At 38.6% G+C, this 18,157-nt stretch overlaps 1 pseudogene across 1 annotated transcript; it reads right to left on the bottom strand.

Moving 5' to 3' along the window:
- Nucleotides 1-6,838: 6,838 nt before the first annotated feature.
- On the bottom strand, nt 6,839-7,252 carry LOC308422902 (large ribosomal subunit protein uL24-like; annotated as a pseudogene). Its single transcript has one exon. The product of its transcript is annotated as a large ribosomal subunit protein uL24-like (transcript).
- Between the last annotated feature and the right edge of the window lie 10,905 nt (nt 7,253-18,157).

Here is an 18,157-nt window from a genome sequence, read left to right as displayed (position 1 = left end):
TATGGGACGGATCCCCAGGTGAGACAGTCTCTAGATGATCTATTCTTCAATCCCTGCTCCTCTATTTATTTCTTCATTTCCTCCTGTGAGTGTTTGGTTTATTCTTCTAAAAAGGACTGAGTTAGCCACATTCTGGCCTTTCTAACTTTTGAGCTGCATAAGGTCTGTGATTGTTTCATGGGTATTCCAAGCTTTTTGGACTAGTATCTGCTTATCAGTGAGTAAATACCATGAGTGTTCTTTTGTGACTGGGTTACCTCACTCAGGATGATTGCTTCTAGCTCCATACAATTACCTAGGAATTTAATGAACTCATTATTTTTCATAGCTTAGTAGTACTTTATTGTGTAAAGGTACCACAATTTCTGTTTCTATTCTTTTGTTGAAGGGCATCCGGTTTTTTTTCCAACTTCTGGCTATTATAAATAAGGCTGTTATGAACATGGTGGAGCATGTGTCCTTGTTATATGTTGGAGGATCTTTTGGGTATAAGCCCAGGAGTGGTATAGCTGGGTCCTCAGGTAGTACTATGTCCAATTTTCTGAGGAATTGCCAGACTGATTTTCAGAGTGATTGTACCAGTTTGCAATCCTACCAACAGTGGAGGAGTGTTCCTCTTTCTCCACATCCTCACCAGAATCTGCTGTCACCTGAGTTTTTTGATCTTAGCCATTCTGACTGGTGTGAGGTTAAATCTCACAGTTGTTTTAATTTGTATTTTCCTGGTGAGTAGAGATGTTGAATATTTCTTTAAGTACTTCTCAGCCATTCAGTATTTCTCAGTTGAGAATTCTTTGCTTAGCTCCGAGCCCTATTTTTAATAAGATTATTTGATTTTCTGTAGTCTAACTTCTTGAGTTCTTTGTATATATTGGATATTAGCCCTCTATCAGATGTAGGATTGGTAAAGAACTTTTCCCAATCTGTTGGTTGCTGTTTTGTCCTATTAACAGTGTCCTTTGCCTTTACAAAAACTTTACAATTTTATGAGGTCCCATTTGTCAATTGTTGATCAAAGAGCATAGGCCATTGGTGTTCAGAAATTTTCCCCTGTGTCTATGTGCTCTAAGCTCTTTTCCATTTTCTCTTCCATTTGTTTCAGTGTACCTGGTTTTATGTGGAGCTCTTCGACCCACTGGACTTGAGCTTTGTATAAGGAGATAAGAAAAGATCTGTTTGCATCCTTCTGCATGCTGATTGCCAGTTGAACCAGCACCATTTGTCAAAGATGCTGTCCTTTTCCCATGAAGTATTCTTAGTTCCTTTGTCAAAGATCAAGTGACCATAGGTGTCTGGGTTTATTTCTATGTCTTCAGTTCTGTTCCACTGATCTACCTGCCTGTCTCCGTACCAATACCATGAGTTTTTTTTGTCATGATTGATCTGTAATACAGCTTGAGGTCAGGGATGATGATTTCCCTTGAGGAAGTTTTATTATTGTTGAAAATAGTTTCTGCTATTCTGGGTTTTTTTTTTTTTTTTTTTTGCTATTCCACATGAATTTGAAAATTGCTCTAACTCTATGAAGAATTGATTTGAAATTTTGATGGGGATTGCATTGAATCTGTAGATTGCTTTTGGCTAAATGTCCATTTATATTCTCTTGATCTTTCCAATGCATGAACATGGGAGATCTTTCTACCTTCTGAGATCTTCAGTTTCTTTCTTCAGAGACTTGAAGTTCTTGTCATAAAGATCTTTCCCTTGCTTGGTTAGGGTCACACCAAAGTATTTCATATTATTTGTGACTATTAATTGTAAAGGGTGTAAATTTCTTGATTTCTTTCTCAGCCTGTTTGTCCTTTGAGTGGAGGAAGGCTACTGTACTGGTTTGTTTGGCGTGGTTGTTAATAGTCTCCATATGATGTATTTTAAGATCTGGGTGATTCAATAGTGGCATCGAGACTAAGGCCTTTTGAATATAACACATTTATTCCCAAGGATGAAGTTTCCTGTGCTCACCACTGAGTTATTTCATCAACCTGATTCTGATATATTTTAACTGAAAAGTAATTTATATTTAGACTAAAGGCAAAAAATATAAACAAATAATTTTCTTTAGAATTCAGATTGAATGGTGATATGGCTACTAAAAAGACTATGAGGAGTCACCTTATAAATCTGCAGCAAAAATAGCACTTCTACATTGGTCTTAATTTTTACCACATGATTTGGTTAGTTGCTTTTTTTTCTCCTTGAGGCCTACCTTGTTTCCTTTTTCTTAGTCACCTAAGAGTTTTTCTTTCTAAAGTAGACTTTGATCCAAATCTTCCAATGACAGCAAGGTGCTCTGACATATGAGCATTCACAGTGAATGCATACAGTTGAATCACAGAAAAGTAGACTCATGATGAGTTTGAGATATCCCCCAGCATTGGTCATTCAGTTTACAAAGGGCACACTGGACCTACATAGGAAAGCTCACAGCAGGCTACAATTCTTTTACATACACAGAATCCCACAGATCAAGAATTCAAGAAACCAGAATAATATTACTGATTATTATAATACTTCATTTTTACCTGTTCATTCATCTGCAGAAAAAAAATAAAGAGAAAAAATTACATGGCCTTTAAGACAACATTACTTCTAATCTAATTACTTCCTTCTTTATTCACCGTAAACACACACACGAGGGTTGCACATATAGTCATGCATTCTTAACTTTACTTCTTATATGCTTAAATAATTACATCCATATTTAAAAGTTAACTTTCATCTTAGAAAATTTCTTGTTAAGTAAAGAATTTTTATCCACAACTTTCTGTAAGCCTCATTCTCAAACTGAAGAGAATTCTGCAGAGATACTAGGTCCTGAACAATGTTACCACTAGCATAGCATTCTAGCCAATTAAGCATCATCAAGAGCCAGTCATGGGATCATAAAAGGAGTATGTGTTGGTCAGGTTCTTTTTGACATAAATGACCAAATCCCAGTTGTGAAAGCAGAGCAAGAATTCACTGCAAGAAAATGAATGTATTCTGGAGCACTGCGCTATAACAAAACTGTTGCAGGCTTCACAAATAGCTGAAACCAGGGACCTGAGAGCCTCCAGGATGCCACTGTTTTCTTAAAGATTCATGAGATGGGGACTTAGTAACATTTACTTGGGTGATAAGATGCTAACTTTACCAATGGGCTAGTCCAGTCATGACTTGTGGCAGAATGGACAAGGGACACAGTCCTAGTTGAAGGAAGCAGGTCATGAAAGATGTGCTTTCAAAGGATGTCTTTTCTTTCTTTCTTCAGCCACCATGAGGTGAGCATCTCTGGGACACCATTCATTCACTAGCATTGCTGTGTATGGCCATAGTCCAGAAGCAATGCCAATAGCTGACTGTTGACTGAAACTTCTCAAACCATGAGCCAGCTTTATCTGGTATTTTGTTAAATTAACAAAAGCCCACTAAGCAGGTGCTGTTTCTAATACATGGAATTAATTTTTTTTTTTCAGAAAAAAACAGTTGGTGGTCAATAACTATATTGGCATGTAAACCATGACTAGAAATGTGCTTTGTGTTGAACTTCCAAGAAGGTTATCATCCCATCGTAGCATCACTCTGAAAAAGGAACTTCTATTTGCCAGATGTAATTGTCATCATGGAGAATTACTGCTAAATAACCTTTCCCTTTCTCGTCCTTTCTGAACTGTGACTGGCTGCTAGACTCCCCTGTTCTGGCTCAAAACTCCTCTCCAGACTGACTGATTCCAACTGGCTTCTCAATTGTTCTGCTTGGCTTCAAACTAACTCTGGAAATTTGTTATACCCTTCTGGTCCCTTCTCATTCTCTGACTTCAACGGCCTCTGCTGATCTTTGTGAACTTCCGTCCATTTGCGACTCACTCTGCACTGCTCCTCAGTAGCCTCTTGTTCCTGTCTGTTCTCGTGAGAATAGCCTCTTGTTCCTGTCTGTTCTCGTGAGACTTGGCCATATCCAACTCTTTCTCCAACTCGTCATTTTGTCTGCCCATCAATTATGTATCACTTTCAAACAAGTCTGCTTCTTTGGATTAAAGATACATACTAAAAGCATGTTTGTATTCCAGCCAGATCATACTGTAATCTAGGGCATGTCTGCATTCTGGCTGAATCATGTTTTCTGATGAGATTCCTTGCCAGAGCAGCCATGTTGCTGAATTAAAATACCTTTACATCACCATAAGATGATTGTTCTTTCAATTACTCCACCATTCTAGGGATTACATATTTCTACTTTGGCTGTACAAATCTAACCCAGACTTTGCTCATAAAATAAAAACCAAGAAATGTTTTCTTAAAAATAGCATCCTTCAACTGCATCTTCCTTCATTGTTTTTATTACCAGTAAAATCATTGCATTAGTGCTCCTTGACCCTAATCATTGACCCCAATTGTTTTACTTGAGTTAGTCTCTTCTTTCTGAGTTATTTGACCTTTAGCTTAGTGTTTTGGCTCAGAACAGCGTTGCTGCCTTGTTAGTGGGCTGTAAGTCAGCATTGATTATTTCCAGGCATGTTTTCTACCTTGTGGAGAAAGATGGGATTTGGAAGAAATGAAAGAAGTCATTCCTAAGGAGAAGCAGAGGAGAAGTAGAGGGCATCCTGTAGACTCTCTGTTCCCTGGTTTCATCTATTTGTAAAGCCTACAACAGTTTTGTTATAGCACAGTGCTCCAGAATACATTCATGTTACTTCAGTGAATTCTTGCTCTGCTTCCACAACAAGGATTTGGCTGTTTATGTCAAAAAAAATCTTGACCAACAGATGTTCCTTTTATGATCCCATGTTTGGCTCTTGACAATATTTAATTGGCTAGAATACTATGCTAGTAGTAATGTTGTTCAGGGCCTAGTATCTCTGCAGAATGCTCTTCGGTTTGAGAATGAGACTTACAGAATGTTGTGCATAATTCTTTATCAAGAAATTTTCTAAAATGAAAGTTAACTTTTAATATGGATTTAATAATTTAGGCATAATAAGAAATAAATATAAGAATATATGATTATATGTGCAATAATTGTGTGTATGTTTAGGATGAATAAAGCAGAAAGTGATGAGATTAGAGGTAATGTTATCTTTGAGCCTCCATCACACGAATCTTTTGAGAAAACACTCCAGATACAAACCATAAAAGTGCTTTCACAGCTATGCACCATAAATATGCACCATAATGGTTCACAACTGGGAAATAATAGACTTAATTTGTTCAAATTCATCAGCAATACTTTCAGATTTAAGTGAGGTGACAAATGTTTGTTTTAGTCTCAAAAATATAACTAATGATATATTTGCCGACTTCATGGTTTGTCTAAGTTTTTTTTTATTTGTATGAAGCTGAAAGTATTTCCAGTTTCTTTAATCCCTTCTCATCTATAAGTGAACTAGCAACCCAAGACAAGAGAAAGTCAAATGCTGCTGCTAGGACAGAAGCATTCTGCTCTCCATCAGCGTACACTTGTTTCCTGAGGTCTGTGAATTTGAGTAGCTACTAACTGCTAATTGCAATGGTTTAAGGATGTCAAGAGATTAACACCATTTCCACATTACCAGGAAGATCAGTGTATTTAGCTACTTGTTTTTAGTAAAGAAAAAAAAGAAAGAAAGGAAGGGAGGGAGGGAGGGAGGGAGGGAGGGAGGGAGGGAGAGAAAGAGAGAGAGAGAGAGAGAGAGAGAGAGAGAGAGAGAGAGAGAAAGAAATACCACAACTTGGCTGTTAAGAGTTTTTTAATTAACTTAAGTAGACAAAAACAAACTTCCTTTTTAATGATGAGGAAAGTTTCCTGAAGATATTAAGGAGATCAGAAACAAGAGTTCAGAATGAACATGCCCCTGAGCTGGACCATGTGAGGAGAGTGCAGCGGGAATAAGGGAGTACCAGCAGACTCAGATGCCAGTAGGGTAAAGGGTAGAAAAAAGGGAAGAATAACCAAAATTGCTGGATAGTATAGGGAAAAATACCTGGGGTAAGGATTGCCCATCCCCTAGGTAGGGGATGGAATATTCCAGCCATACCCTGTAACTAGTAGGGACTAGGGGATGCTGGTAAAACCTGGTAGCCAGGTCTGCTTTGAAATCTAAATAGGTACCTCAGTCAGCCATTTGTTCTAAGTTTGAAACATAACATCCCAGCCTCTTGAGTGTTAATAAATGATAAGGATGATATAATCTTTGCTGACTACTTCCTATGGATGTTGAAGCACTATTGTTGGGGACCCAAGAAAGCTGGAATGTTAGCCAAACCTGAGGAGAGAGAGAGAGAGAGAGAGAGAGAGAGAGAGAGAGAGAGAGAGAGAGAGAGAGAGGTGAAGGCTGTTTTGCTTGTTATCCAGGCTCTGTAAGTCCTTCTGGGGCTAGGGATGTTGCAAGCCCTGTTGGAGCTGCCTATGAGACTGAACCATCTGAGGCTAGCTGCTTTGGGGTTATCTTGAATTCATAGTCTCAGGCTGGTTGAAAATTCCATCAGAAGTACCCAGAGCTGGAGTTTGGAGCAGTTTGAAGTCTTTAGTTCCTGAAAAACGGTTGTAGATAGATAGATAGATAGATAGATAGATAGATAGATAGATAGATAGATAGATAGACAGAGAGTCATATAGATAGACATATATACATAAATTAAATATCCTGCTGTGGGATTACTTCTTGCCTTAGTCTTATTTTTTAGATATGTCTTAGGCAGCACAATTGCCTACCCTCCATGATATTAGAATCCACTTTCCTTTTAACTCTGAGTTACTACCTACTAATTTCTATGTTCCATCTAGGCTGTTCTTAACTCCAATTGGCTATCCCACATGGCCACATTTTTATGACTCAGCTATCCCATTGTGGCTCTCCTTCTCTCTCCTGCACATTCTTCTCTATCCCATGGCAGCTTCTTCCTTGTATTTTCCCTTTTCCTTTCCTACTCATGGAAACTTGACTTTCCTCTCCAGGATCTTCTTACAGTCCTTGTCAAGCTTTAGCCTGATGGTAACCATCTTGTTGGCGTGGATGCCCACATGAACAGTTGAGCCATTAGCCCTTTCTCACTGGAGTCATTCATTGTAGATGATGTATTTCTTCCTGTACAGTTGGACTGCTTTGCCAATCTGTTGGCCTTTATAGTGTCCTCCAACAACCTGAATTTCATCGTCCTTTCCAATGGGCATAGATGTGATCCTTCTGTCTCAGCTCCTTGGAAAGAGCAGGGAAACATAATCTTCTGAATATGAGAAGGTGCATTGAAAGCGGTTCCTGCTTCAGTCAGAAGTCACAAAAGGATTGAATTTCATTTAGGCAGCTGCAATCCAGCAATGACCACAAAAGGAAAGAGCTTGCCATGGCATAATGAAAGAAAAAGATCTTAACTGGTGGATGGGCTAGTAGAACCTATGTAATATGAGAGAAGGGACATGGAATAGTAGAAGGTAAGTGCTTAGACAGAGGTGGGGTCAAATGAATGAAAGAGAAAAAGACTGAGGAATAGATTAATTAAAACAAAGGTCTTACAGGAAATCTTTATGAACACCTAATATTTTGCAAGCTAATTTTTTAAAATATGACTTAACAAAAAAATGAGTTTGAACAGAGGTACTCTACATGTGTAGACAATGTACCCTGAAAAATATTGGGTATTAAACAAAAATCTATGTGCAAGACATGAGATACCTTTCTATAAGGTATAGATTTATAAAGCTCCAGAAGTACCTAAATAATGCAAGATTTATATACTGCTTTTGTCAACCACCATAATTAGATAGTAAGACTTTGTTGCTGAAAATACAGATGCACGCGTGCTCGCACACACACACACACACACACACACACACACACATACACACACACACAAACACACACAAACACAAACACTTCAATTGTAAGATATGGAGATAAAGATAAAGTTCAAGCTGGTTGAAAAACTTGCCCTCTGCTGACTAGCTTTCACATTCACAGTGCTAAAACAGAGTTGGTCCCTGCATGCTACAGTACTGACCTGTCTGACAGGATGTGCCTATTCATGTAATAATGATATAGTTGTTGTGTGGATAACAACAACTTTCTGGTTGGATTTGGGGCCTGCTCCACAGGAAGAAACTCATGCCTGATCCTAGAAACACGTTCAAAATCTTCTAGCTATGGAGGTCATAGGCCCAAGTGGAAGCCTACTATTGTTGTCTTGATAAGTAGGTTATGTTGACAAATTGCGTCTTAACTATAGCGTTTTATACCCATAGATTTGTGGTGCTCTGTATTTTAGTCAAAGTTGCTTCTTTGTTTAGTGAGCAATGGTTAATACAGAGGCTCATAACTGCTCAGAGTGCTGCTAATAAATGATCTGGGGCCTCCATCAGAATAAAGGCTGCACATTTATTCATAGCCTCATGGCCTTTCTACAGGGACACCAGCTCTGCAACATGGTGGCAATCCTTGGATTTTCTCTATGCCCTTCAATCCTGAGATGTCCTTGGACTATTACTGAAACTAAACCTGTACCTATTTTCTCTCCTCATCTCACACAAAGGCCAAGCCTCAGCTGCTCTCCATGAACACTCATACTTTCAAAGTCACTGGCATGTTGGAGACTTTTACACATCACCAAGTCAGGTAGCCAGCTTGAAAGTCCACCTTTACTCTGCTATATACCACTGATTTTGTCCCAAAAGATTTCACAATAATGAGGGTCTCTTTATAACACTGGTCACATTTCAGACCCAGGCTATATTTAAGTAGAAAGGACTGAACATCATCAATTGTTCCAGTAAAGCAAAGGTTTCACTTCAGTCTTATTGGTCTCTTGTTAACAATATCTGATGAACCAACCACTGTCTGTCCAGGAATCACAGCTTCTCAAAGTATCATATAAACAGCCCTGACCGTCTTTGCTTCCCTCTGAAATTTTTGTGAGACAGGACTCCCTTGTCTACATTTCTCTCGGAATTATCATTATCTAAGTTCCCACAACAGCTCTTTAAACTCTGAACACTTTCAGCCTAGAAGTCAAAATTCTCCCCTCTTCCTAAGACAAAATATTAGTTCTATCACAGCGACATCCCACACTCCTGGTAAACTTCATGTTTTACTATGCATGCCTTCTGTTGTTGTGGTACATACATACATACATGCATGCATACATATGTACATACATGCATACATATATCCATACATACATATGCACATACGTGGATAGAGAAATGATAGACAGACAGAGAGGGAGAGAGGGAGAAAGGGAGAGAGAACTGACCAAAATTAAAGTGGGGTAGAATATTAGAGTTACAATGGATAGTCCATTATGGAGAAAAAGCAAAGAACCTAGAGGCAAGAGCTGAAGCAAATGCATGGAAAACACTGCCAACTTGCTTTTCATAACTTGCTCAGATTTCTTTCTTCTACAACCCATAATGGGCTGGGTCCTGATACATCAATAATCAATTAAGAAAATACCCCCATATTCATGCCACAGGCCATCTGATGAAGACAATTTCTCAATCGAGATTTCCTCTTCCCAGGTGACTCTAGCTTGTGTCAAGTTGAAAAAATGTAGCTGGCACAGTACACTTGTATAAATTGCATATAATCCATCACTTTCGTTTCTCTGGGTAAGAACATTTAAAATGTTTTTTAACTTTTAGATACATAATACATTATTAAATACAACTACTGTCTTTCATGATTTAACACTAAAAGTTGTCTCTTGTTTAAGTTGGAGTCCATAAACCAGTGTCTCCCTTTCCCCATTTACCACTTTTCTGTTCATACCTTGAGTGCAGTGGAACCCCTATATCAAAGTCTCAAGCAAAACTGTGAAAGAGGTGTTGGAAAGATTGAAAGAGCAGGAAACCCAGGATGCCCACTCTTGGGTAGTGTCTGCTAGACATGAAAAAGGTAACACCCCTGTGTAGGCTCACCAGCATGGCTTCCTAAACAAGACTAGCCTACTAAAAACAGAAGTAAACATACCAACTAACCCAGAAAATTTCATGTGGTTTCATTTCTAAATGACCTTTAGGTGGTCAGTGGCTGCTGAGGGAGGAAGAAACTATTTCCTCCAGGGACAACTCCCATTCTAGTTTTCTAATCCCAAATGGTCTGGCCTGGACATTCATACCTATGAGCAAAGATAGATGGTGTTAGTAGGCTACATGAATCTCTCTATATAATATGTGTGTGTTGCTATGTGTGAATATATACGCATGAAATAATAATTTAAAAAGAGATCATGAGTGGGGCCATGGGACAAATTGGAAGGGGAAAGTAGTAGAAATAATGTGTACTCTGTTTATAAATAAAATTCTAAAAATAAAAATAAACTTATGCAAACATCAAAGGCAAAAGAATATTTTTGTAATTTCTACTATCAAAGGCACTGTTGCTGTAATTACAATACTTGATGTCAAATTATAATTCAGAGCTACAATACCAAAACCAGCATGGTATTGACACAAAAGCATACAAACAAAAAAAATGGAAAAGAAGGATCCAAAACTCCACACATCTACAACCACCTATAAAATATAGATTGTCAAAGCATATGTTGCTGAGGGCAGAAAGACCCTTCAAAAAAGGTGCTGGAAAAAGTGGGTGTCTACATATATATCAGACTAGACCCATGTCTCTGAATTATCATAAATATCAATTCAAAGTGGATTACTCATTATAATGTAATATATATGCGTCTGAAATTGCTAGACAAAAGCATAGCAGACACATTTTAGAGTGTGGTCTTTCTGAAAACCCTCAGGAAATAACTCCAAGAGTTAGCAAACAGGATTCCAGTTAGCAAATTAAACTAACAAATCTCTGTACAGCCAAGAAGGTAATCAGCAGAGTGAAAAGATGCCCATAGAATGGGGGGAAGTTTGTCAATTATATACATGATGGGGATTAGTATCTAGAAACTCCAACATGGAAGTCCAGAAAGACCAGCTAGATCCAGGTGGGCATAATTGGCATTAAAAAGCTATGAACATTAAGGATTTTATAGATCTAATATCTCATATAGAAAGGCAGTTTGAATCTTTGTTAATTGATGTAATCTTGTTGTGTAGAGGGTTTGTGGATTGAGAATTGAACACAAACTGTATGAAAAAAAAAGCTGTATGAAAAGCTATCGGGCTGTAGAGTTGTGCTTGTATGGGTTTGGGGGTAAACAAACACCCTGGGACGGAGGCAGAAAACAGGTGGAAAACTGCCAAGGGAAGGGAGTCACATGGACAAAGTGACACCTGGGTGGCAGCTCAAACTGAGTGACAGAGGTGTATGTGGCTCCATACTAAAATTGGGCTTGAAGAGTGAGACCTCCGGGCCAATAAAGAGATAACTTTTATTTTTAATATTTACTGCAACATTTACCTAAAGAGTGGGGTTTAATTCCACCATAAAGAACAAAAATCAATGAGGGGGAAAGGGTCTTTAAATCACTTGTAATTTTTCAGCCCCAACTAAATATCATCAGTTGTTCCAGTAAAACAGTGATTCTCAGCCTTCCTAACACTGTGACTGTTTAATACAGTTCCTCATGTTATGGTGACCCACAACCACCAAATTGTTTGTTGCTACTTCATAACTGTAATTTTGTGACTGTTATGAATCATCATGTAAATATTTGATATGCAGGTTATCTGCTGTGTAACCCCCAAATGGATGCCAACCCATAGGTTGAGAACCACTGCAGCAGAGCAAATAATTCGCTTTCAGTGCCCCTGGTCTCCTTTTTTTCCTTTTTCAATTTTATTAGATATTCTCTGTTTTTAAATTTCAAATGTTATACCCTTTCCCCACTCGCACTCCCCTCCCTCCTCCCCCTCAACTTGCTTCCATGAAGGTGCTCCCTCTCCCAATCACTCTCTCAACCTCAGTGCCTTCTTGGCTGAGGATGATTTTGTTCTTCCCACGAAGGTGCAAACCTTTCAGCTCTTTCAGTCCTTTCTCTAACTTTTATTGGGGTCCCCCATGTTGAGTCTGATGTTTAGCTGCAAGCATCTTCATCTATATCTATATAACTCCGAGAGAGCCTCTGAGGAGACATCCATGTCTGGTTCCTGTCTGTAAACACTTTTTGACTTCAGCAATAGTGCTTGGGTTTGGTGGTTGCATAAGGGTTGGTTCTCCCAGTGAGGCAGTCTCTGTAGATCTTTCCTTCAATCCCTACTCCTCATTTTGAGAATCCTATTAAAAATGGGGTACAGAGCTACACAGAAACTTCTCAGTGAAGGAATATGGAATGGCTGAAAATCACCTAAAGAATTGCTCAACAGCCCTAGTCATCAGGAAAATACAAATCAAAAGAACCCTGAGATTCCACCTCACACCAGTCAGAATGGCTAAGATCAAAAACTCAGGTGACAGTAGATGCTGGCGAGGATGTGGAGAAAGAGGAACACTCCTCCACTGTTGGTGGGATTGTAAACTGGTACAACAACTCTGGAAATCAGTCTGGCAGTTCCTCAGAAAACTGGAAATAGTACTACCTGAGGACCCAGCTATACCACTCCTGGGCATATTCCCAAAAGTAGCTCCAATATCTGACAAGGACACTTGCTCAGCAATGTTCATAACAGCCTTATTTATAATAGCCAGAACAAACCCAGATGTTCTTCCCTGGTCTCTTATTGATTATACCTGATTGACCAACCACCGAAACCACAACTTCGCAATTCCACGAATCATATCAACAGCTCTGATAGTGTTTTCGTGTTTCCCTCTGAAACACCATAAGACAGGACTCCATGTCTGTACTTCTGGTACTTTAGCCATTTTATGAGCTGTGTAGCATTTTTCTGGAGCCTGAGCTGCCTTTATTCATTAGTGGAGCTGCATTACCACAGAAATGTCTTCTTCGAGTTAAAGCACTGCTGTTGCTTTTTAAGAGTTTGTATGAAGGAACAGTAGTGAGCCAGCATTGAGCCAGCAGTAATTCAGGGACACAGGACTGTCGAGGAGGCATTTCTACTAGCTGGAGTGCAGAGAGATCTCTAACAAGCGCGCAAAAAAGTGCAGTCCCCCGGTTCCCCCTTCCCACCCTAGCTTGCTTCAGGGAACTAGTAACCTGGCAACAGGCTATTCCCAGCCAGATAACACTGAGTGCAGAACAGGCACTCAGACCATCCACCACCAAGAAGAGCAGTGAGCCAGCAGTGAGCCAGCAGTGAGCCAGCGGTGAGCCAGGGACACAAGACTGACAACAAGATGGCAAGAGGAAAGGGAAAGAACGTACCCCAGGGAAACCAACACAATCTGGCAACACCAGTACCCAGCTTCCCCATCACAGCAAATAGCAGAATGTCAAACACTCCAGAAAAAGAAGACACAGACCTAATTTCATACCTCAAGATGATGATAGAGATCCTTAAACAAGAACAAGAGGAAAGGCATAAAGAATTAGAAGCTTTTAAAGAGGAAACAAGAAAAACACTCAAAGAACTCAAATAACTAGAGGAGAAAAAAACCAAAGAGATGAAGGAATGGAAGAAGGAATTTAAAACGGAAATTGACACAATAAAGAAAACACTAAAAGAGACAACCCTAGAGGTAGAAAACCTAAAAAAAAAAATCAGGAGTCACAGATGCAAGCATTTCCAATAGACTACAAGAATGGAAGAGAGAATCTTGGGGGCCGAAGACAACATTGAAAACATAGACAAAACAGTCAGAGAAGATGCAAAACCAAAAAGCTCCTAACCCAAAATGTCCAGGAAATCCAGGACACAATGAGAAGAGCAAACCTAAGGGTAGTAGGAATAGAAGAGAAAGAAGAATATCAACTAAGAGGCACAGTAAACATTTTCAACAAAATCATAGAAGAAAACTTCCCTACCCTTAAGAATGAGATTTCCATGAGCATAAAACAAGCCTACAGAACTCCAAATAGATTGGATCAGAAAAAAAATTCCTCCAGACACACAAAATGCCAAGTGCCCAAAGTAAAGAAAAAAAATATTAAAAGCAGTAAGGGAAAAAGGCCATTTAACATATAAAGGCAGACCAATCATAATCACACCTGATTTCTCAACAAGACTATGAAAGCTAGAAGAGCCTGAAACAGACATCATGCAGACCATAAGAGAGTACAGGTGCCAGCCCAAGGTGCTATACCCAGCAAAACTCTCAATCACCATAGATGGAGAGACTAAGATATTCCAAGACAAAACTAAATTTAACACAATATCTGACAACAAACCCAGCACTACAACGAATTATAGGGGGAAAACCCAATACAACAAGGGGAACTAAATCCTAATAAAAATAAGAAAACTCCTAAGCAAGAAAACCAAAAAAGAAAGACATACAAGCACAATTCAACCTCCAAAAGCAAAAATAGCAGAAAACAGCAACCACTATTCCTTAATATCTGTTAACATAAATGGACTCAATTCTCCCAATAAAAAGACATAGGCTATCAGACTGGATACATAAACAAAACCCAGAAATTTGCTGCATACAGGAAACTCATCTCAGAGACAAAGACAGACACTATCTCAGAGTAAAAGGGTGGGAAAAAACCTTCCAAGCAAATGGCCCCAAGAGGCAAGCTGGAGTCACCATTATAATATTGAATAAAGTAGATTTTCAACCAAAAGTTATCAAAAAAGATAAGGAAGGACACTTTTTACTCATTACAGGGGAAATTTGTCAGGAGGAACTCTCAATCCTTAACATATATGCTCCAAATACAAAAGCACCGATATTCATAAAAGAAACCCTACTAAAGCTCAAAAAATACATTGCACCCCACACATTAATAGTGGGAGACCTCAATACCCCACTCTCACCAATGGACAGATCAGGGAAACAAAAACTGAACAAGGACACTGCAAAACTAGCAGAGGTTATAAACCAACTGGAATTAATAGATATTTACAGAACATATCATCCTAAAAAAAGAATATACCTTCTTCTCAGCACCTCATGGCACCTTCTCAAAAATTGACCACATAATCGGTCACAAAACAAGCCTCAATAGATATAAGAAGATTGAAATACTCCCATGCATCCTCTCATATCACTATGGTCTAAGGCTGATCTTTAACAACAACAAAGACAACAAAAAGCCCACATACACATGGAAACTAAACAACGCTCTATTAAATGATAGCAGGGTCAAAGAAGAAATAAAGAAAGAAATTAAGGATTTTCTAGAATTCAATGAAAACAAAAACACAACATACTGAAACCTATGGGAAGCAATGAAAGCAGTACTGAGAGGAAAACTCATAGCTCTGAGTGCTTCCAAAAAAAAAAAAAAAAAACTGGAGAGAGCATACATCAGCAACTTGACAGCACAGCTGAAAGCTCTAGAACAAAAGGAAGCATATACACCCAAGAAGAGTAGACGGCAAGAAATAATCAAACTTAGGGCAGAACTAGACCAAATAGAAACAAAAAGAAGCATTGAAAGAATCAACAAAACCAAGAGCTGGTTCTTTGAGAAAATCAACAAGATTGATAAACCCTTATATAGACTAACTAGAGGGCTAAGAGAGAGTATCCAAATTAACAAAATCAGAAAGGAAAGTGGAGAAATAACAACTAAAACTGAGGAAATTCAAGAAACCATCAGATCCTACTACAAAAGCCTATACTCAAAAAGCTGGAAAATCTGGAGGAAATGGATGAATTCCTAGACAGATAAAAGATACTAAATTAATCAGGACCAGATAAACCATCTAAATAATCCCATAAAACCTAAAGAAATGGAGGCAGTCATCAAAAGCCTCTCAAACCAAAAAAAGCCCAGGTCCAGATGGGTTTAGTGCAGAATTTTATCAGACATTTATTGACGACATAATACTAATACTCTCCAAACTATTCCACAAAATAGAATCAGATGGAAAACTACATAACTCATTTTTGAGGCTATAATAACCCTCATTCCTAAACCACAAAGAGACCCTACAAGGAAAGAGAACCTCAGACCAATCTCACTTATGAACATTGATGCAAAAAATACTCAACAAAATCCTTGCAAACCGAATCCAAGAACACATCAAAACGATCATTCACCATGATCAAGTAGGCTTCATCCCTGGCATGCAGGGATGGTTTGACATACTGAAATCCATCAATGTAATCCACCATATAAAAAAACTCAAAGAAAAAAACCACATGGTCATCTCACTAGATGCTGAGAAAGCATTTGACAAAATTCAACACCCCTTCATGTTAAAAGTCTTGGAAAGAACAGGAATCCAAGGCCCATACCTAAACATAATAAAAGCAATATACAGCAAACCAACAGCCAACATCAAACTTAACGGTGGCAAACTTGAAGCAATCCCATTAAAATCAGGGACTCAACAGGACTGCCCACTCTCCCCCTACCTATTCACCATTGTACTGGAAGTCCTGGCCGGAGTAATTAGACAGCAAAAGGAAATCAAAGGAATACAAATTGGAAAAGAAGAAGTAAAAGCATCACTATTTTCAGATGACATGATAGCGTACTTAAGCGACCCCACAAATTCCACCAGAGAACTTATACAGCTTGTAAACAATTTTAGCAAAGTGGCTGGATATAAAATTAACTCAAACATATCAGTAGCCTTCCTATATTCAAAGGACAAACATGTGGAAAAAGAAATTAGGGAAAAGATACCCTTCACAATATTTACAAAAACTATGAAATATCTTGGTGTGACTCTAACTAAGCAAGTGAAGGACCTGTATGACAAGAACTTCAAACCTCTGAAGAAGGTTTGATTTAGTGCACACAATAAAAGGTTCCGTTATGATATCTTTCATGAACACATGCATTATTGTACTTTCCTTGTGTTTTGCCTTTTTTAGTCTCTCTTATCCATGCTCTGATCGTCTCTCTGCCCCCATTCCTCCTGTCTGGTAGCCTTCTTTCTATTTTCATTCTTTATGGATGTACAGACACATCTAAGTGTAGATTCTCTATATGAGGGGAAATTAAGCTTATTCACTCTTCCTCTTTCCCTTGTTTTATACCCCAAACCCTCATCTTAATCCTCCTTCTATGTTCACATCCAAAAACATTTAAGTATTTAAATATCAATTCTGACCACAAAGAGAGTACAATACTTTCGTCCTGAGTCTACCTTCTTTCAACTAGTACCTGATCTCCACTCCTACCCATTTTCTTAAAAATCATAAGACTTCCACTTCAATCAAATAATAACCTGCTACCTTTCTGCAAACCAAACAAGTCTTTGTTTTCTTCAGAAAGAAGCCCAACTCATTTCCAAAGTGGTTTTACCAGTTTACAATCCCACCAACAGTGGAGGAGTGTTCCTCTTTCTCCACATCCTCACCAACATCTGCTGTCACCCGAGTTTTTGATCCTAGCCATTCTGACTGGTGTGAGGTGGAATCTCAGGATTGTTTTGATTTGCATTTTCCTGATTACTAGCCATGTTGAACATTTCTTTAGGTGCTTCTCGGTCATTCGATATTCCTCAGTCGTGAATTCTTTGTTTAGCTCTTTACCCCATTTTTAATAGAATTATTTGATTCTCTAGAGTCTAACTTCTTGAGTTCTATGTATATATTTGATACTAGCCCTCTACCAGATGTAGGATTGGTAAAGATCTTTTCCCAATCTGTTGGTTGCTATTTTGTCCTAATGACAGTGTCCTTTGCCTCACAGAAGTTTTGCAATTTCATGATTTGCATTTGTCAATTCTTGATCTTAGAGCATAAGCCATTGATGTTCTGTTCAGGAAATTTTTTCCTGTGCCTGTGTGTTCTAAGATCTTTTCCACTTTCTCTTCTATTAATTTCAGTGTACCTGGTTTTATGTGGAGGTCTTTGATCCACTTGTACTTGATCTTAGCATTGTCTGGCATCAGTGGGTGAAGAGGTCTTTGGTCTAGTGAAGGTTCATTTTCCCAGTGTAGGGTAATTCCAAGGCACTGAAGTGGGTGAGAGTGGTTGGGAGAGGGAGCTCCTTCATGGAGGCAATGGGAGGGGGAGGGGAGGGGATTGTGGGAAGGGGATAACATCTGAAATGTAAATACAGAGAATATCCAATTTTAAAAAATTAAATGAAAGAAAGAAGGAAGGAAGGAAGGAAGGAGAGAAAAAAAAAGAAAGAAAGAAAGAAAGAAAGAAAGAAAGAAAGAAAGAAAGAAAGAAAATAAAAGAAGAAAGGAAGGAAAAGAAGCCTGGATTTGTGTCCTCTGTGGGTAAACATGTGGACCTAAGTCACACCCCATTGGGCACAAAAAAGCAAACAAACA

The sequence above is a fragment of the Micromys minutus genome (genome assembly GCF_963924665.1).
Source record: "Micromys minutus genome assembly, chromosome: 7".
NCBI lineage: Eukaryota > Metazoa > Chordata > Mammalia > Rodentia > Muridae > Micromys > Micromys minutus.
Note: the sequence above shows the minus strand (reverse complement) of the source record. Positions and strands in the feature narration are given on the sequence as shown.